The 22322-nt window shown below is 40.2% G+C and overlaps 1 protein-coding gene across 5 annotated transcripts in view; it reads right to left on the bottom strand.

Annotated features, from left to right (window-relative positions):
• The window catches only part of ZDHHC8 (zDHHC palmitoyltransferase 8), a 117031-nt gene that overhangs the window by 52322 nt on the left and 42387 nt on the right, over window positions 1-22322 (bottom strand). The window contains exon 1 of one of the 5 annotated variants that reach the window (XM_074606179.1): window positions 2986-3010. The exons of the other annotated variants lie outside the window; for them this stretch is intronic. The gene's annotated coding sequence lies outside the window, so the exon portion shown is untranslated. Of the gene's footprint in view, window positions 1-2985; window positions 3011-22322 lie in introns of those variants that run through there. 5 annotated transcript variants of the gene reach the window in all.

Genomic DNA, 22322 nt, shown 5'->3' with positions numbered 1-22322 from the left:
GTGATTCTCACTCAATCAGGCCACAGTAAAAATCCTTGCCTCAGAAGGACTATTGAGAACCAACTAAGCTTGTCCTTAAAATAAAGCAGGTTACTGAACATGGAAAGGCTTGGCATCGCACAAGATTGGTCACTGAATGCTGCTAGGAAGAAATCTAGTACACCGTCGAGCTCAAAGCTACCACGGGCACTTCCACAGAAAACATACCAGCATTTCAGTGGCAGGGGTCAAGGTCAGAAACACAGATGAGTCTCCGAATCATCTTTAGATCTTATAGGTTAATTCATACAAAAAAAAGATAACAAGCAGTTGCAAATTTTGGCTTTTCGTTTTTGGGGTTTATTTCTTGCCTGGTTTTGGCTCTTTGTCCACTAAGAGCTGAGTTAAGCTTATATAGTTGATAGCTGTTCTTTGTCATTCCTGAGCTGGAAGACACAGAGACGCAGCCTGCATGCAGCATCTGTGTGACAGCCTCTTCCCCAGGTTGTTCAGACAACTACTGTGTCCACCAAAGGACACGCTATGCAGGCAGCTGACACACGGGAATTAATTTTAACACATTATTCAGGATTTTGCCTGTTTTCATCATGCTTTTCTAGTACAAGCAAAATCACTTTCTGAAACTATTAAAGAACTTGGCATCAAATAAAGTGGAGACTCAAGTTCCTGCCTGGAGGGTCTATGCTACAGCATTTGTAGACTCCATCAAAAGGCAACGTTTGCTGATAGACAGCCAGACTTTTAAACTTCATTTGCTCAGGCTGTACCAGAAGCATCCAGCGCTAACACAATTCTAGCAAACGTAGCAATCATTTGTTCTGCTTGACAAAGGTCACCAGACATTAACTTCAATCTCCCACTGAAGTCTGTTTACTGAATTCTGCTTTCAGTGGCAGAACCAAAGATTTCACAATGAGCTGGGCCGCATTTTTTATAATAAGCAGTCAGGAACATCATGCCTTTCTTATACTCTGCAATTTTAAGTTTGCAGGGTATAATCCTGAAAACCAGGATTAAATTTAATATGCTTTGAATTCATATGATCTCATTACAGGACAAGATGATTCTAGACAGACTATGCACAACTGTATGCTAAATGTACTCAAGAGGCCCAGTACGTGACAACTATATGCACATACCAGCAGTTCTGGCTGGAGAGGAGGGTTTGTGTAATTTTATTCAAAAATCTTTTTGATTTTAGTCTTAGGCAAAATCCGAACTAAGTGTCAAATTCTAAACACTGAAGTAGCCTGCCACTTAATGGCAACGCCCCTTAAAACTACTAGATTTTATTCTGAGGCACAAAAAAGGTACACGTTTTTAAAGAACCTTTAGCTGGTCTCTTTTACTATAGCTAAGTATCAACTTGCTCTTATCTTGCAGTAGGATTTGCAAGGTAACAGCAAGTTGATACCTTGTCTAATTCCACAAGCGCAGACGTATGTGTCTTGTGTGTCTAATTTATACATGGACATTTCCAACTTTCAAAGGGGAAAATGTGATTTAAGTACAAGATTGTCTGCCAAATTCCTCAAACAATTACAGATGTTTCTTACATGTCTGACCTAAGAAGGCTGACTGCTGAAACCTAGACTTATCCAAACCACTACAATTTCCTCTACAAGCCATTTGTCTAGAGTAAAAGGACAAGAGGAGATCTAGATTTATGGATCATGACACAAACTTATAAATCTCTGCTCTTAGTTTACGATTTTAAAAACATTTAAGTACGGAGTTTGTCAGCCGAAGTAGCTTTTGGTCCTTTAATCATGTATTCCAGTTTAATGGAGCAGAAGCGGCACTTGTGTTTCCCTGCCTTAATGTATGCTTACTGTTTCTGTTCAACGCCAGTATCTGCAGCAAGAAAGCATGTAACCAAACTTCCAGAATATTGGAAATGCAGCTGCCAACTCCACAGTGGGGAATAGCCCAGATGAGATACCTTTTCCTCCCAGCCTTAATACTTCTCAAGCCTGCAGGACTCCCTGTACACCAGAAGGCATTGCTGCTGGCGCACACCAACTATCGCTTATCCAGCCTCATAAAGAGACTGCCTGGCATGCCAGGAACAGAACGGCTATTTACAACCCACCTGTCCAACACACAGGGTCCGTAGCGTGTATCGGTGTCACTCAGAATACAGGATGGGTTCTGGTTTTTCAAACAGCTTGTCTTGATAGGTGTGAGGCAACCCCAGAACTGCTCTAATACTCAGTTTCTTATTCTGGATCAAGTTGTCCCCAAACTACTGTTGCTTGACAATTCCAAGATAAAGAACCTGTCCTCACTTTCATACAGTTTATCAAACTTCAACCATTTTGGGCGACTACTCTGAACATGTAATTTTCAATCTCTGTCACACGAATTTTTCAGCTATTTTTTTAAACAAGCGAAAGAAAAACATTTCTTGCCCAATTAAATTCCAGTAACTTTATCTTTGTGATACTATTGGTGATGATGTTTTGGGCCTAAAATTTGGCAGTGTTGCCACTGACGTTTCTTCAAACCAAAACTTTTAATCATATATTATCCCAATTTTTTTAGATGGTTCAAAACACGATTTTTACAGTGAATGAGCTATTCAAAAATCCTAATCAGGGGCCCATTTTACTAGGAGCTGTATAAACACAGCTGGTAGGAAGGGTCTGGTACAGATTGTAACATAATGGTTTGAATTCTGTTTGCAGAAGAACCTCACAGTGGCAACTTAAACATGCCAAATATGCTTCTGTGACCCCAAAAATAAGTGTGATGTGGTTTGATTAAAAATAAAGTGAAATTTAATACTCAAATACAAAGAGCAGAAGGTGGAACCAGAGCAACCATGATTTAGTTGAAGTATATTTGCACAGAAGAGCAACACCACATGAGTAAGAGAGGAAGAAGAGCAGTTGAGGAGGAAAGACAGCTCTGAGAAAAGAGGAGCAAAAACAACCTGAGGCAAAACCAGAGCCAAGGTGGCCAGCTGAGACCTGCTCTGCCTACCAGTGCTGCTAGCCCTGGCCATCAAAGCAACTTAGGAACCACTAATCCTGAAGGAAGGCTCCCAGGATTTAGCCATAACATGTGGAGGGTTCTTCAGATTGTATTCTGCTTCAGTCGGGTCATTTTCCTTCGAAACTATTCACCGTCCAGGAGAAATCCAGTGTCGAGCCACAAACAGATGGGAAAATGTTTAACCACGAGCAGACTGACTCAGTGCCAGGAGAAAGCCCATATGCGGCGATTCAGAGATAAGGCACCACGAGGCTACAGGTGGAGAGGACTGTTTCAGGTGGTTGCTTCCACAGGCTCCTCTGGATGCTGCAGAAAAACACCAAATACTGGTTATACGCTCTTTCCAGTGGTCTTAGTGAGGGGGGTGGGGCACAGGAAGGTTGGTTGGTTTATTTGCTCAATGCTGAAATAGCTCTCAGTTCCAGCTACAGACAGTTATTATCCTAGAAATCATTTTATTGTCACAGAAACATATATTTGAGATAAATTGGCTTCCTTTTATTCAGTATATCTAACAGTGACAAGGAGTTTTCAAAAAGAGTTTGCAGTTGGATTGATGGACATGTAATCATTTTGTAAGGCAAGATGAATCTCTCAAACTAGTTGGGCAGAGCAAAAAACCACACTGAATTCCCCCTTAGCCAAGGAAACAAAAGAATGAATTACCACATTCTACATGTACTTTAAGGTATTACAGAAAAAAAAAAAGAGGACCAGAAAATTTTGCCAGATAACTGACTTCAAAGAATATTTGAATTTCAGACTGAAAGGATTTCTAGGAAAAATCTTTTTAGAATGGATGCAGAATTTGTTATAACCAACTACATAGCTTACCTTCTTGCTGGATCTTGAATTCTCATTCCTAGGAGAGAAGAAGAACATATCAGTGTTGTATTGTCAGGCTGAAGCTGGGGGGTGCTGTTAAGAGAAATTACAAAAGTATCTACTTACCTAGCCCAGTGCCTCTCAGGTGAGGAAGGTGCCTATAATTTTGATTCTTTTGATCATCTTCAAAAAAAAAAAAAAAAAAAAGAAAAAAGAAGGCTGCATCTCAGATTGCAAATGCTGGTGTCACCCAACTTGAACAATCAGTGTTGGCTGCTGCACTTGAAATTGCCTATGGCAAAGCAAATCATGTTTTATAGCAGATGACTTAATCTACTGTGAGTCCCACCTATACTATACAAAAAGAGGGCAATATTCATTCAATAACCAGGTTAGGTTGCTTGAGTTTTTCTCTGGATATTTCTGTTGGTTTCTTAAACTACAACTTCCATAGACTGGACAATTTTGTACAGAATAAATAGTTCCTTTCAAAAAATCCCATTATAGACTACGGATTTTTCCCCCCAAATTCTACTTCTACTACAATTTGCAGTCTTCTCTTGGACTTTACCTGCTGGCAAGGCAACACATCATTGCCTATTCTTTGGATCGGTCTTGCTTCCTTGCTTATAAGAAGCGGTCTGGCCTTCCTAATAGATTGCACCTGTGAGAGATTTGCCCAAGCAGCAAAATCACTCCCAGGGAAACAGTTTTTAACCACACTCCTTAATAATGATCTCTGGGATGTACTGCCTGGACTGTGGATTTTAGTATGTTGCTGACTGACAAAATCTTTCCATGAAAAGGAGCCTTTAGTCTCATTATGAGGATCCTTCTTGCTGGGATTCATCTTGATGCTCATTTTCTTTATGCAGAGATTGCTAATTTGGAGAGGGAACTCAAGATAGCCAAGGAGAATACCAGGGGTCAAATCAAGGACAGGAGACAGGCCACTTGGTAGAGTAACTACAGATCCCTGTCTTTTGCTGCAGTATATGGATTTGTACATCATGCATTGCATTAAGAAATGAGACACAAAAGCCACAAACTGTATGTTGTGTTCACTTCTGGCAACCTAAGTGGGCTACAAAGTCCAAGCCCATTAGGAGGAAGCCTACGTTTGACATATGTTTGCTCTTAAACAGCTTCTCCTTGTAATTTTATCCATACACTCCAGCATTTGACTGTATGGCTCACTTTTTAAATTCAGTTTTGAAAGGTACTAACAGAAGATATCTTATTTCTATCAAAACAGTTATCCGGATTCTCTGGCAGGACATGGGACAAGTTCATTCCACGCATAAACTGACTACAGTAAAGTTTGAAGAGTTTATTTTGCAGCTTTAATAAGAGACTATTGATGGACTTTTGATGCTCTATCACATTTCTTCCACTGCCATGTAGCTGACATTACTTCAGACCTTTAAGCAAAAAAAAGTTTCAACTGCATTAATAAGTATGAACAAAGAAATTATTTTTGGTGTGCTTAGAGGACTGCTTACACGTCAACTAAATGTCTATAATTACTTCAACCTCTGATCAATTCAACCTCTGATAAATTTTTATCAGAGGTTGAACTTAATTAAGATTTCTGTTGACTATCCAAAGCCTTGGAGACTTCTTAACTTTGCACAATGTGTTTATTAGAGCTACTGACATAAATCAGTTTTCTTGAGCCTATAAGGAAATCCTTCTAGGATAGGTGTCAGAAGTGTTTGCCTCACAGTTCTGGAAGCTGAGGACTCCTGCTTTCCCCAGTGCAGGAAAATACAGATCTAAGTTCAAGTTTTTATACCTGCTGTGACAATGGATGTTTGTCCGTTCTATATAATTTTTCTTGCTAGAAGAGTGTTTGCGTGCATTCTTTTGTATCTGCTGAGATTAAGCTGCTCCCTACCTTAACAGGCAACAATACAAGCAAAATTCAAGCCAGTAGCTTAGATAGATGAGACTGCTTTGCTAACAGGATTTTTCAGGAGGATAATGAAGACATTTGTTTCAGTCTCCATCAGTTAAGAGCAAGTTAAAAGCTTGAAAGCTTCTCTGACTCTCAGCCACTGACAGCACACCCCAAACTATTAGGGGTGTATGGGCCTTTACAATATGATACCATAAGTGGAAAAGATAAGATCATGTGGACACACACAAGCACCTTTCCATTTTCATAAACTGGACAGAATCTAGTTTGATTGACTCTTTAAAAACTGACTTAAGGAATTAGATAAAAGACTAAGTTACATTATCTTCTGAAGTACAAAAATTAAATTACAGTTGTGACACAGACTGTGTCAAGTTTTGATTCTCCCTTTGTTTAAATTCTCTTGCCAAATTTTAGTTAAAACATAGTTTAGGTTGTACTAATCTTTTTTTCATAGCAGCTGAATACAAAAATAATACTTCCCATAGTTCTTAAAATGATGTTAAGCTGGAGCTTAAAAACTTACTTTTAATGTACACCTTGTGACTGATCTTATATTTTGATTATTATCAGCAGTTATTTTTGTTGAAGTAACTGTTCATTTCCAAATTAAAGAGAAGGAAAAGGTTGCTACTAAACAAGCTGCTCTTCTCAGTAATCAAGTTTACCCCATCAAAACTAAAGAACGACTCCTGAATGAATGACCTCTTACACTGAGACTCCAGCAATAACCAGAGATAAACTGACCATTGTCACAACACACAAAGTGGCAAGTCTCAAGAGTTGCCAGATCTCAGTTTTGTAAAGTGCCTCTGCTGCCCCCATTTCCCATAAATAACTTATTTACCACTCCACAAACAGAGAACGGATGCACTGAGAATTCACTATCAAAATACTTATCAAGTATGAAGGTAATAGGAATAAATCTACCTTGAAATGGTTGTGGGCTAGTTCCCACAGCTGAGATTTATGCTTTTGTGCTGAAAGACCTTGGCTCAAACCCACAAACTCTTCTGGGGTCACTGCATAAATGCTTTAAGTTTTCAAAGAGAAAGATAAGTAAAAGATTACGTTCAATGGTCTGTTCTCCTTCAAAAATAACAACAATAAAAATCTATGAACCATTCTCTCCTTCCTGAGCCAAAGCTTCCCAGAATCATTCCAAATTTCCCTCCCTCCAGCCTTATTCTAATAGAAATCCCTGGTAAAGTAAAATGAGGAAATTCGGTGCTTGTTTGTAAGAAGCATTCCCTCCCACACAGCAAGTGTTTTTCTGCCCTTGCAAAAATACTACTTTACTTCTCTAAATGGGGCACTGCATTAAATAGATATCCCTCTATCTGAATAGGCAGAGGCATGAATTCCTTGTTTCTGGGGAGGAGGGCAGCCTCCTAGTGTGATAACAGAGCCTGACACGGCAGGCGAAGAACGCCGTCTATTCACAACTAATGATTTCCCCAGGTATTTAGTGACAGAAGTGCTGGAGCTGTGCAGCTCCCTGCAAGGTACGTGTGCAGGCCAATTCCCAGCTAAGTCTGTTCCATGCAAGCATACAGTTGATCTCCTGGGAAACCTTTTTTTGCTTTGGTTCTGATAGCATCTGAAACCCTTAATGGAATATTTGACCCAGCCTTAACATAATCAGGTAAATCAGGTGAAAACCTAGAAAATGGTTACCAGAAAATTATTAATTTCAGCCTTTTCTCTGGTAGAAAACTAGTCAGAAACAAAAATAAGTTTTAATAAGGCTGAAGATGTTAGGGAAAAACATCCCCAAAGGATGAGAGAGGAACTGGAGTCATAAAGGCGAACACATGGTAGGGAATCAGAAAATTCTCCATTGGGTTCCAACTCCTAAATTAACAGTATATTCTGACACACACTGGAGAGAGACAGCATTGAGCCAATCTAATTGTTCCCTTTATGAGATGGAAACAATCTCTCACCCTTGCTCAACCTTTTACAATAATCACATGAGCAGTCACTCCAGTCCGTCACACAAGGAGTCAGGACACCCACCCAGCTACATTGCACGTGGCAGGTTTCCCCCACCACTGGTCTCCCTCTGCCCAAAAGAGTCAGTCCATAACATTGCAACTCACTACCCAGCTCTTCCAGGGGCTGCAGTGGATTTGTAAGGCACATACTGTCATACCTCCAAAACCACCTGCAGGACTCTGTGACTTGTGGGAAGTGGAGGGGAAAAGGTTACCTTTTGACAGTAGAAAAGAAATGCAAACTTTAATTGCCATATAGCTAGTGCCTAGCAGACGTGAGCAGTGAAGATAAGGAAAATACCTATAGCATTTCAAATTGGGTTTTAAAGAGAATTAAATCACAGGAAGTAGTGAACTGGCACTCTGGCTAAATGTACGTATCCAAAAACAGCTGAGAAGAGAAGCAGGGTAACTCATCTCAGCACAAGTTAGGTGACTTCTGCAATTCATAACTAATCTTTGGACAGCACTAACAGTGCCAAAACTCCACGTGGCCACTTTGAACTGGAAAAGAAGCCAAAAACAGAGGACAGCCGTCCAAAGGGAACACAAAAGCAGATTCCAGCAGCTTTGCTTACGGGCTCTATTCACACTGCTTGACTCTACACAATGCAGCCTGGCAGCACTTGCCTGACCAAATTAACAGCATGTCCCTAATGAGCCTGCCTGACAGTTCAGTATGTTGCCATTAACCAGGCAGTCAATGAGACTTCACAGTCCTCTCCCCACTGCCTGCCCAGATGACAGATTTGCCCCTCTTACTCACTGCCATTTCCTTAAGGACAGATTAGCGACCTGTCACAGAGGCTTGTGATTTTCTTTTTTTTTTAAATGGCATTTTCAGTTTTCAGATGAGCTACAGCCTTAAGCAAAGGGGCAAGGAAGGAGAAGAGCTCCCAAATCCTCCTAGATTTGCTAAAATTACTTCTGTCCAAAGAATTGTGCTTAATAAAAAGATGCAGAAGGGGAATACCACAGCATTGATCTTGACCCAGACACTGCTCATCTAGCAGCCATACAGGACTCCGGCAGCTATATACCATTGTGTCCTGATTCAGGGGTGGAACAACACTGTCGCTTGGTTTGCTATTTTTTGCAAGGACCTCCATACCTCCACCCACTCCAGTTCCTATCTTCAATGTCACACACTAAAAATAAGAACCATCTTACAAGCATTCCCAACAGAAAAGGAAGTGATTGGTAATTTTGGGCCCTCTTGAACTTGGACTTTTTGATGGACACATGATTCAAGATGGGCTAGCACCACAATATTGACCTTCAAATTTGAACTGCAAAGAGGTTTGGATAGAGTTGCTCAGTATATATTTAATTACAAAGTTTAGTCTCTTGATATATGGTACAATGTAGGTTCAGAATTCTGTGGTCTGCTTCTATTCATCTCTTTCATTAGTGTGTGTTCAAGGGCTCTTACAGGCAAAAATTTCCATGAAAACAGAACAATCAGCCTAAATGACACTTCAAGATCAACTTTTCCAAGTCTCCCTAAATGTGTACAGTGCAAATGCAGCATGGGAAGCTTTCTTCCATAAATTAGAATTCAGCTGGGTTGATGTTTAAAGCAGTTCAGATACAGAGTGTAACCCTGAGGTTTTTACTAGGTTTCATCTGAAAGCTAGCTCTTCCACTGAAAGATGAAGTGTTACGATATTGCACTGCAAATTCAAAAGCAGGGCACAGGGTATAAGATAAGCATTCAAAGTGCCTGCAAGAACCAAACATAAAAGATACTGAGCATATTGCTGCTTTTGGAGATAGAATAAATATCATCGTCATCTTCCCTATGTTAGATTAAAATCTTCAATATTGGGTCAGCAACCACAAGACCTGTGAATACCGTAACAATACTTTACTCAGCCTCTAAACTTGGGTAAGCAATTGCCATAGTAAGGAGACCCTCAGCTATCCCAAACTGTAGCCCCTTTAATCTGGATTAGTTTAACTGCTTTCTAGCCTGTGGTTCTTTCATGATTTTTCAAGCACAGACAGGAGCAAGGCGCACACTTTCAAGTTGGGTGGAAATTGAAATAGCTCAGTGAAATACATAGTGATCCTTGATCATCAAAATAGGACCTGCACATCTGCCTGAAACATAGGCTTCAATACTTCAAAGCAAAAGGTACCAAGTGGTCTTAGTTTTCCAAGAAACAAAGCTTGCTGATAACAATTGCTTTTCCAAACCATGACTGTCTTTCATTTTCAAATCCTTGTTTCATCTCACTAACAAAGCAAATGTTAGTTAAGGAGCCTGGAGAATGTCATGTACAGATAGTTAAGTAGTCTCATGGAGCTATTTTACATTTTAAAAAGGCAGTTATATTCTTACACGTCTAAATGTTATGACTTCCATTAAAAAAAAAAAAATCACTCAACATTTTTATCTGTTAACACTATGAAAATAATTTTTAATTTTCACATTGGATTTTTTTTTACTAATTTCTTACTTTTGTGACCCTCTTGCACTGCTGGTTCTCCACAGGTAGGACTGCAAACCAAGGAAGTCCAGGCAGCAGTACACATTGATTTCAGCTGGTTTTGAAGTCTTGACTGCTTTTCTACCAAACAAAAAAGCACCCTTTTTTGCTTAAGCCAACTAAACAATAGTTTATTTTCACACAAGCTCAGATAGCTTACAAGAATGTTAACTTGAGTTTTATTTTTTTATTTTTAAAAGTTAATTTCTCATCCCTATTGTTTGGGGGGCGGGGGGGGGAAGGGGCAAAAGAAACATCTAAAACAGATAATATTAGTAACAAAGATATCTGGATTCAGCTTTCTCTTAGATTGTCAAAAGTGTATGTGAAGCAGTAACCTAATCTCACTCTTGCTGGTTTAACTACATTGCTTAGTATTGTCATCTTTATCTTGCAGAGCAAGATGACATGGGGGGAAAAGCAGATTTCTATCCCACAGCCTGCCACCATAGACTTTAGACCAGAAAGAAGTCCTATGAGGGAGAGACAGACAAGACATATGACACACATGACACAACCTCATATGACACAACCCAACACCACGCAAAGTGAAACCTTACTTGAGAAATTCAGATCGAAAGAAGACTTGTTTAGCTCATCTGGTTTGTGTTCAGAGCAAAACTTGCTTTAATTCCTGTCCATTTTACTAATTATTCCAAAGTGACAGAATCACACAGAATCACAGAATGGTTCGTGTTAGAAGGGACCTTAAAGATGATCTCGTTCCAACCCCCTGCCCTGGGCAGGGACACCTCCCACTAGACCAGGCTGCTCAAAGCTTCATGCGGCCTGGCCTTGAACACTTCCAGGGATGGGGCATTGACAACTTCCCTGGGCAACGTGTTCCAGTGCCTCACCACCCTTACGGCAAAGAATTTCTTCCTGATATCCAATCTAAATCTACCTTCTTTCAGTTTGAGGCTGTTAACCCGTGGCCTAACATTACACTCCCTGATAAAGAGTCCCTCCCCATCCTTCCTGTAGGCCCCCTTCAGGTACTGGAAGGCCACAAAGTGTACGTCTGCTCAGTGTTGCTAATCAGAGTGTGCAAAAAACAATACCCACTCCACATTAGAGCCACATTTAGAGGTCTGCTTTCTAGTTCATAAAGTTTAGTGTTTCTATGAATAAGCACAGTTAAGCCCTGGAGAATATCCAGGCTTCAGGATATAATTCCTACACAGAGCTTTTGAAGCAAGACTTTCAGCATCTTTCCTCCAGGAGACAAACTAATTCCAGTGACATGGCATCGTATTTTTTTTCCCTTTAACCTGAGACCTCTTAAAATGGAACATTGTTATTGAGCAGGAACCAGCTCTTCCTCTACGTATTTTGTATGTAATGTCCTGGAATCTATCCAAATCCAACATAAGAAAGGATCCAGAAATAAAACTAGGAAAACAGAATATGAGCAGCCCTAGGCAAAAATTAATAGCAGCTTATCCTTGTTCTTTAAAATCCATCCCATGTACCGCCAAACTGCTGGAAAACCTCTTCCTTCCCAAACCCCGACTTCTCCCTGTCCCATTACAGGTTTCCATTCAAGGCCAGTGACTCAACACCTCAACAGGGAAAACAGTCCAGGCTGAAATTTATACCCAACAGGATGGGATAATCTTAAGCTCATTGCAAGGAGGAAGGAAGGAAAACCCATTAGTAGTCAGAAAGGAAGCACATTTCAATAAGGCTCTTTTGTCTTTAGAAAAGGGAAAGCAAGCAGAGAAACATGTTCTCCCCGCTACATGGTTGTGCTTACATAGGCTTCTTACTTGGAAAATTTTTAATTTCTGCAAAAACTACCCAAAAGAAGAAAAATTTCTAAACTGCTTCAGAAAAGAAATCTCCTAAATAACAATAACACAGATCTGCTCTGGAAAAGATCTAAATATTTGCACCTTTCACGTAAACAGGAGTGATCGAGGACTGCAAGTGCCAGATAAACAATAGGTACCGATTAATTTTTAAAGTGTAGAACGTGAGCAATGATTGAACATCAGACTGGCTGTGCCTGAGTGGTTGAGCAGAGACCTGGGACACTGCTTGGCTGCTGGACCCTCTTTTCTTTTCTATCTCAAGAAGAACATAAGAAACACCAGCCCATGGCACCCCAGAGATTTCTCTGGCTGCCTCTGAGACCCCACCAAGTTACAAGACCTCTTCATCATGCCACTGCCCAGTTTGAAATGGAGAATTCAGTAGGGAGACAGAGCAATGAGGTCCTTCTGGAAGGATGTAAGGGTAAACTCACTAGGACAGGGCCCACAGCATACTTCAGAAATGTAAGACTTAGGAACATGATGAGTCTTTGATGCATTTTTCTTCTACTATAGTGAGCAGATTCTGGGAACCAGCAAGCATACAGCCCTGGGAGCTGGGAGTAACGCCAGGCAGGTTCCTCTCCGAAATGGCATCTCCATGAGCAGCATGGGCTGTGAGACCATCCATCCACTGGCACCAAGCAGTGGCCCTGTGTGGAAGAGCAGCACTGTGCTGATGTCCCTGCTTGCAGCACATGCTGGGGTAGCTTTTCCAGAGAAGTTGCAGCACCTCCTGCAGCTGTGCCCGTCCATCTGTTTCCTGCTTTTGATGAAAACTCAGCAGCTTGGTAGACTGGATTTGAGCCTTAACAAGGATTTTTATTCCCCCCCCCCCCAACACTCTGCATTGGAAATTAGATGCTTAAGCACAGATATCTCTCAAGATCACAGAAGACAAAGTATTATGGGTTATCATATTAGCTCTCTTCCATCTGACAACTCCAAGAATAGGAGAATTATGTACCTATCACTGCCTGTCCCCACTGAACAAAAGCCACAGTACCTTTATGCTTTCATTCACAAGTTTAAGCCAAGAAGAACAAATCCTAAGCACCCCTGACTTGGGCAATCCTACACCACTCAATGGTGGCTGGCACCAGCTCAGGACCAGAGCACCTTTGCATGCACTGCAAATACAGCTTGGCCACCGTTCATGCCACCGCACATAATGTGCTCTTCAGAAAAGGGCCAAACAATAGAAGATTTGTGAGATAATGTAGTGGAGCAGAGGCACACACTGAACAAAACCTTTTCAGAGGCAGACTGAAGCCTGCCCACACATTACCAGCTACTGGCCCCCACAACAAGCGTGAACTGAGGCTCGATTGTGTAACGCAGATCAGAGGCTTTCACCAGAAGTCTGGCATACTCAAAGCTCTCTAAGTTTCCAGCAGTAGGGCTGTTAGTGGGAAGCACAGTTCATATGACCCCCCACACTCTCCTCAGGAACAATGATCTTCAGGAAGAAAAGCAACAGCCTAAGAATGCAATGGAGAGTGGGGATCAGCACTCCCGCGATAGCTAAACAGCTCCTAATAACATCTGGTGCCCCTTTGCTTTTCTGGAGGAGGCTTCTCCTCTGCATATTTCAACTCTCCACTTTACCTGAATAGTTTTTGGCTACAGGAGGTGTTGTTAACTTATTTAGCCTTATTACAGTAATTATTTACATTAGACTCCAAATCTCCTTCCTCCCAAAACATGCTATTGCTTGAGCTCAGACAAGCAAATTCTCCTCCCAGACCTGCTCCAAGTAGCTGGCTCTGGCATGGGACTGCTACCCAGGACCTGCTGATGATGAAGGAGCCACACACTCGTCTGAGCAGATTATCCCAGCCTATCCCTCCCAACCTGGTAACCAGGATGGCTTCTCCATGGAGACATCTGGGGCTGGATCTCCTGGCTCCTCTGCACAAGAAGCCAAATGCTGGCAGACTGAGCCCTGGCACCAGCCATACTGCCAGGGCACTCTGCAACATGCTCCATGATCCTTGCTTGACACTGTTCAAAAAAAGACACCCACTGCTGATTTAAGAGCACTCTAGACTGCAGTCATAGGAAGCAGGGAGAATATTTTGGCCAAGCATCTCATCTGGCTTGTTCCAACACTCCTCTTCAGGCAACTGCTGAAGAGGAGTCTGGCTACAGTCAAAGACACAATATAGGGCTAGATGGACCCACTACAGGTGAAGTAATAGTTGCAAGAAAGACACTGGAAGAGGAAGTACAAATCAACACAGACTAAATTTTTTAGGTCTTATTCTGTGAATAATTCGTCCTGCAGAACTTTGGCAACAAGGGTCAAGGCTGAGCATGCCGCAGCTTTCCCATCTGCATGCCTGACAGAACTGCTCAGCTGCAAAGCAATTCTCAACAAGAGCCTCATGAGGCTACGGTTTCTCTCTGGTCATTCAGTATTAAATATTCTGTTCAGAAGTAAAACTATTTTCAAGTTAAAGCAGGGTTTTTAATTGAAAATTATTTTTAAACCTAATGCTTTTTGGCTTGAAGCCATAAGTAGACAAAGTTCATTTATATTTATAGATCAGATTACCTCCTCACCATTCACACATTCATCTGTTTAAAAGGTGCACTTTTCATTTATACCTTCTTAGGAAAAGAAAAAAAAAACAACAAACCAAACCACAAAACAAACACCAAACCTTTTAATTTCTCTCAAGTCTTTCAATGACTATAAGTGCAATTAACATCATCCACTTGCATATGACTTAATTTCATTGCTATGTGGCATATAAGCCTCCATTCTGTAATCACATTAACTTACATGACAGCAAGAAGTAAGGAATTAAACAGAAACCTGAAGAAATAGGACTAAGCCTGGTATGGGTTTGGGCCATCTTGATTCTGAATGTGTTGGAAACTGAGCTCATGCCTGCAGCCGCTACCGGCCAACCTGTGTCTGTGTGCATGCTTCCCATGCTTCCCCAGCTCCCCTTCTGCCATGGGTTAAGACCACATCACAGGCTGTAAAATCCAAACTATGAAACAAGGAACAGGCCAACATACTCCTTTATGACAAATAGTTGCTTTTAACAAACATTAGCTTGGATGCAGCTACATAGGTGAATTTTAAGTTTGTTTTTTTGTTAAGTAAAAGCTTGTCATCTGGATACAACAGCTCAGAAATAGATATACAACACAAAAAATGTTTGGATAGTTCTCTATTCAGGTGTACTTACGAACAAGAACAGGCTATCAGTATCTCTTCACACAATTCTTCCCCTTTGCAGTTATCTCAAAATAGTTGTTGAAACTGCTGCTATAATAAGAGGGAGCCATGTCTGAAATGGAAATATTGATTTTCAAAACCATTCATGCTTTGTCCCAGATTTTGGAAGTGGCAGTATAAATGCTGGCCCAAATGTCCCCCTGCTGCCTCCGTTTCAGCCCTGGAGTGTAAGCCCTGGTACACCCTCATGGAATGGCTGTGTGCTGAGTACACAAGAAAAAGTTCTCTGCTAAAGCTCCTTTTAGAGCTACTGTTGTTCCCCCTCACCCAGTCAGATTAAAAAATAGTTACACTGATACAAAGAAAAATATTTACCTAATGCTGTAATGTTCTCAACAATAATTGTTCTGGAAACACAATTAACAACAATGCATTGATCACTGCAAGCAAATTACTATTTTCCAAAGACAGCCTTGGAAACCACACCTGCAGCTCTCAGCACACCTGCCAGCGGGTTGCAGATGCTTAGTCACCTCCTCAACAGAGCAAACAAACCAGCAGCCACGTCTATGCCTGCAAGTGATTTCATTTGCGAAGTTACAGATGTGCCTACTCAAAAGCATGCTATAAAGGCAGCCTCCTCAGAACATTAAGCCCCTTTGCACCTTCTAAATAATTCCAGCTGCCTGTACAGCAGGGATGTTATTTGTTATCCCATCCTTAGGGATTACAGTTGAATTACTTTGCTGTATATTATCCTCCACCCAAATATTCAAAATCACACTGACTGCTTGTCTGTGCAGGAAGTAAGAGTTTCAGCTGTATCAAAGGGGAGGAAAAATCCAAGCTGTGTCTACAGTGAACCTCCTCTAACATCCCTGCCCCTACATCGTGCTGTGTGATTTCAATGTCAGCACTATTGTAGTTCAGCCAGACTGCCAAAGCCTACTTAAAAACTGAGCAACGGAGATTAGCGATGGAGTGGCTCAAAAATGAAGTTAAGCAAAACCTTTATGCATTTATCATAAAAGGATAGGCTTCATAGTCCATGAGGATATTACTTGGAAAACAATCTGCAACTGTGATGAATTTCCTTAAGCTTCTGCAAGCACAGGTCTGTACAAAATAGGATTAATTCAAAACCTTATCAGCAAAAATTCATATGGCCCAATTCACGGATCCTGCTTTACAGGGTTAAAATTTAAGCTATCTGGCATACCATGGAGGAAAAAATTGTTTTTACAACCACATTTATAATTCTCAGAGCAAAATTCTGCCCTTGAGCAAGTTTGCTATTTCATTGTTAATAATGAAACCCTAAAGGAAAACCTCAAAGGAACTAAAAGGAATAAAAAGAAATCTCAAACTATTTTTTGTATTTGTCTGTTCTGCTGACATTCCCATTTTCCCCAAATAAATATTTATTACACTTAAGCAAAAGGAGATTTAATCCCTGGTTCAATTTTGAGATAATACTGGGCACACTATGGATTTTAGTTCCATCCTCCTTTTCTAGCAGTACAAACTGTAGGAAAAAACACCCTGAACAAGTGGGTTTTTTGTTGCTAGTGTAGAAAATAAAGCTTGGGCATCCTGGGGGAAGAGGCATCTTCACACGAAGAAACAGCATGCTTATGAGCCATCAACTGGATTAATCCTGCTGCGAGCAGATGGCTCTTCCTCACCCTTACAGCACGGCTACTTTGATAAAGACATCAGTAATGGATAATTCAAGTTATCAGAAGCATGTAAAAGGTGTTGACTGCGTACCAGCTGGCTTCAGGAAGTGATTTTCAACATGAGTTTGCACTATTTTGATTTCAGAACAGCCTTTTCCGATTCTGCCAAAGGCTAGTAAGATTAGTAAAAACAGATTAAGATTAGTAAGAATGGATTTATGCAAAACTAAAATAGACCTGATTTTAAACTCCGTGCAGACCTTCCCTCAGTGTAACAGATTCTTCTTTTGAAATTACAATTTAGTGATATAAATTTGCAGAGGCAAGCCCTTGAATATTCTGGAGCCTCTTCTGTATAATCTTCCAAGCAGAAAAAGCCATCCCATCTAATCAATTCTGCTTCTCCTCCCAGCCCTCAAAATGTGTGATGTGAAGTCCCCTTCCCAAGATACAGGGTCCTGGGAAGCTACTGCAACAGCTGCTAAACTTGAGAATCTAAAGCAAGAGATCACGCCGAAATCTGCAGTAGCCACAGTTTAATTTTCGACTAGGAGGCCAGGCCAGTTTCTCCACTTGTTAAGGAGTTCAAAGATTTCAGAAATGCATATTAACTTCAGCTAAGCTGTGATGAGGATTCCTATCTGGAAACGTTTATTAACATCTCTTTCTACTAAAGAAAACACAAGAAGAAACCAGACTTGTGAATCAAAGTATAAACAATGACATCAAGTACAAACACTGTCTTTACCAGAGATGCTGACCTCTGACCAGCACTTGGAAGACAGAAGCACATTACAAGAGTCACCAATGTCTTGATGGAAGCCAGCAGTCTGTGATCTATTTGAAACACTTTCCTCACGCAACACATTGTATCATCTCCATATTTTCCAGTCTGTTTTGAATTTTTAACAGTATGAACAGATACTCAGCCTATAATGAGTTCATTTTTAAACGGAAATCTCACAGTGCAGGATAAACTGGATGCAATTCTCTGTGATACCCAGAAGAAACGACTGCTAACCTCACGCTAACACTTAAAAGTAGAACAGCCTTGGCAACTGTAGCCTTGTTTGTCCAAGATCAATGCCGGGCTGAAACCGAAAAATTTGCATAGGTTGCTATTAAAAGACAGGAATGCAACTAATGGCAATTTCAAGGGCTTTATGATACTGATATTCAAACAAACCTTATTTCAGAATTTGAAATCACTGTTTTGGGTGGTGGACTTACTCAAGTAGTTAAGTTTTTCAAGACATATGACATACCACATGATATTCTGACTACAAATTTGGCTCATGTGTCAATAAAGCACATGTTAAACGAATTATGGGTTGGCCAACTGACAGATCTCAAAGTAGTTGACAGCATAAAGTCGCTGGGGAATGGAATTGCTTTAGTTTGGTTTTGCGTTAATCAGAGCTAGCCAGATGCTCATCCAGATCCATAAAATGCTAAAATCTAGATATAAGAAATTGTTTGAAAAAAATGTTCTGCTAACACATAGATTGGCAGAATGATATAAAAAATAAAGACAGATGACCAAAAGCATGCATACATTCAGTTGATATCAGTTAAAGTAGGAAAAGCCAGAGGTAGAGCTACACCTCATACACCAAGCACAGGCAACAGACTACAGAATAGAGAAGTCTTGAATAACGTCAGCATCCTGGCACATTAAGTGACTCAAGAGTAGCTTGCTTTGTCACTGCCACCACAAAATGAACAAATGACTAACAGCCTTCAGCCACCTGAATCAAAGGAGCGTGAACTCAGCAAGTGATTCTGTGGCACCACTGCTGTATTAAATCCAAATCTGGGTATCCAAATTTTTACATTTGTATTGGAAAATTTAAGGTGGCAGAAAAGAAGCCACCATGAAAAGAATTTAAGGGTAAAAAAAAGAAGTTTCTGTAAGAAATCTTAAACACTTTTTCTGTTGATAAGAGACAATTATAAACAACAAAACGTAATCCCTAAGGAGATCCTACAGGACACTTTACCTAGTAGGGAAGGCATAACAGGGCTCAATCCCAGAAGCCATTGCACAGTTCAAGCCAGACAAATTAGAAATATGGTAGAAGTTTAGTGGTGAGGCCAACTAGTTGCTGGAACAAAACTGAAGAAGTGAGACAGGAAACCCTTCACTTGGTGTCGTTAGAGCAAAACCATAAGCTTTGCAGAAAAATGTAGTTTAACCAACAAGATGCTGAGTTCCTTGCAAAGATAAGGGTAATTCCCATGGGTTACAGACGGTGAAACAAGAAGGTTACTGCTTACTTATAGCTGTAACTTTTTTGCATCTGAGCCTGATCCTACAAATACTTTCAGGTATACTTATGGGCATACAGGCCTCTTTCATTCTAGTAAGGGTATGGAGATGATGTAAACATTAAGGTGATTTACTTTAACATGAAAGTTAAGAGTGGAATGAAAAAAGAAATTCAATCAAGGCTAAGATGATGAGATAGACAGGAGAAACATTAAGTAATTAAATTAATATTGACATTTTCTAGCCAAAATTAGCACTTGGGAATCACTGAGTTAACATTACAATCTCCCCTGAACAGTATAGGCAAAAAAAGCGATAAAAGCTAGTTTCATATTATGTATATATTTACATAATCTTGCAGTCATTCCCTTAAACCCTTGTCACACCGAACATTTAAACACAAAGTTAAATAGCTACATGTTTTCCAAATTTTACATGCATTTGAAAAGTTTCCTGTACCACAGCCTCTCAATTATGATTTTGCTCTATTCATTGTATGCCTACAATTAGGTACTAAAACAAATAAGAATGAAACAGGAAGGGAAGCAACAGCCACATAGAAGAAAACCAGCAGAACTACCTTCACTCATTCAAAAAACACAGCAAGGCAACTTTAATGTTTAGACTATTTGGCCTCAAATTTCCATTATAAAGTTTCAATTCATAATTCAGGAGCCAATACAAGTAGTCAGGTTTTGTTTACAGATGAGCTAATTCTCAGCCTTTTCTTGGACTAGATCCAAACTCTAAAAAGGGCAATAAGACATTTATTCTATTCAGGAACTTTCAAGACCTGTCAATATCAGAGATCATCATATGTTCCTTGTGCAAGGCCTATCCAATATGATCCCTTAAGGATTAATGGAAAAGTTTAAGGCTCAGGCCTACTAAATTCATAGATGTTAAAGTCAGGAACTTTTAGAAATTCAAATTAATAAAGGAGGGGCAGCAAACCAATAAAACAGCAAACAATTTACTGGTAAACCATTATTATTTTATAGTCAGCACCAAGGCTGACTTCTTTATTTGCAATTTCAGATATTCAAAATGGTCACACTTACACAAGTGAGATCTAGCAACCCCCTCAGTGAGTTAGATATTAGACAGATGGTAGATTACAGTCCTAAACTTTGTATACGTAAGTCCTGATCCAGCCTTTTTCACATCCAGTCATGTCTTTCAAATAAAAACCAGAATCTCTGGCTAAGACACAGATTGTTCTGCGAAATTAAAGACAGGAAGAAAAATTTTGTTTCAACGGTGGCGTGTTATGAACCTCCAATCCATTTCTCTGCAGTTTCCAGTTCTCATTCAAAATACGAGTGTGATTGATTAGCCTCTCATTTCCACAGATATTCTTTGATACGCAAGCATGATAGAGGAAGAAAACATTTGCCAAAGCTGCTTGCCTGAACAAACATAAGGGTAAGCGGTTTATGGCAGACAAAAAACAATGTGCAACCATCAGTCCTTTGGTAAAAGAAGGCAATGTGAATGCTTTGCTAAGAAATTGCAGTCCTCCTCCTAGGCCCCATATAGGACGCATTTCAGCAGTCCAGTCATGCAGGACTCCCCTTCTTCCTCTCCTCTGCTTCAAAGGGAGAGGATTTTCAAAATTCTTAAGAAAATAACACTTGTATCATATCAGAGCACAAGTTCAGCAGGCTCGGCCTCCTGTTTCTGACAGTGGCCAACCACAGATGCTTAGGAAAAAAACACATAAGAAATACTCATTCATCACATTTTATCTGTTCTTGCGTCACTGATGGTAAAGCTCAGGGCAGACAGAGCTAGCAAGATTATAATTTAGCACCAACAATAAAATCTTCCATTCACATTCAAAGCAAGACATCTAAACTATCAGAAATGTGAAGCAGTTCAAGACACAAGATGAAGGGCAGGTACATATCTCAACTGTGCTTTTGGGTTTAATGTGCTTTTTTCATAGGGCTGGATTTGATGACCCATGAAATTCCTCCCTGCAATACCAAATCACACAGCACTTCATTTTCTTTGACTTCAAGCAGTCAGATGAGTCCCAAAGAAAAACAACCCAGGATCATAGCTATATTTCAGAATAAATTTGTTTCAGGTTTGAGGTAGTCTCTTCTCTGTCATTTAGTCCCATTTGACATTCTCAAGGTATTTCTCACAGCTCTTCTCATACATTGCTCTAGAAATATGTGTGTATATAATTCATATATAAAGAGAAAATATAAGTAAAGGCCAAGCATTAATGGGAAAAGATGTATGAACCAATAATCCATTATGCTTGTAGAGATCAGTCTATTCATGGGTGGATAGAAGCAAGTTTCCTAAAAGCTGGTGTTGAAAGAAGTGTGAAACAACTTTTGACTCAGAAATTATGTGTAGATGAAAAAAAAAAAAAAAAAAAAAAAATCCTTCCATATGCATGAGAAGGGAAAATAAGTGGGTTCTGTTAGCAACCTCATTTCATAATCACACTCTATTAGATTGCACAGAACAAAACTGAATTATTTAATCCGGTAATAGGGAAAACAAAACAAAACCCACAGATTACTTCACAGGCACAGAAGCGAAGAAGCTTAATTTCCTATTTGCATCTTTTATCCTCTCACCAATTCACCCCTTCCTTCCAATAACCCCACACATCCCTACAATAATTCCAGCAGTCAGAAGACAGCATATGCCACAAGCAGTCAGGAGCTCCGCAGATGCAGACTGACTCCTCATCCATGCTGGCCAATTCACTGGTCAGCTGCTGTCAACTGATGTGCAACAGCTGAATGCTGCTCGCATGCTGCTTTCTCCTGAGCAGAGACACTAATTTGTGCCACCCTTCTATTTCAGACAGCAATGATTTTCCAGGCTTCTAGCTCTCTTTTCAAATGTGGTTAAAGCTGACCAATGAATTCAGAAATTATTCAGCTGACAGGGCAATCGCAGAAGCTTGGCATTTCCTTAGGAAGCATTCTAAAATGAGTAAATAGCCTTATATAGTATTCGGATTCAATCTGGGCATCTTTGGTTTGAATACTGAAAATAGTAAAGACAGATAAGAAGTTGCCCAATATAAATGTCTTTTTTAAAGCAACAACTAGGAGTTTAACATTTGCAGATATCTGGGAGGTTGGGAAATACTAACATCTGAATCAT

This window comes from Larus michahellis, chromosome 13, assembly GCF_964199755.1.
Source record: "Larus michahellis chromosome 13, bLarMic1.1, whole genome shotgun sequence".
NCBI lineage: Eukaryota > Metazoa > Chordata > Aves > Charadriiformes > Laridae > Larus > Larus michahellis.
This window is presented reverse-complemented; position numbering and strand designations above follow the sequence as displayed.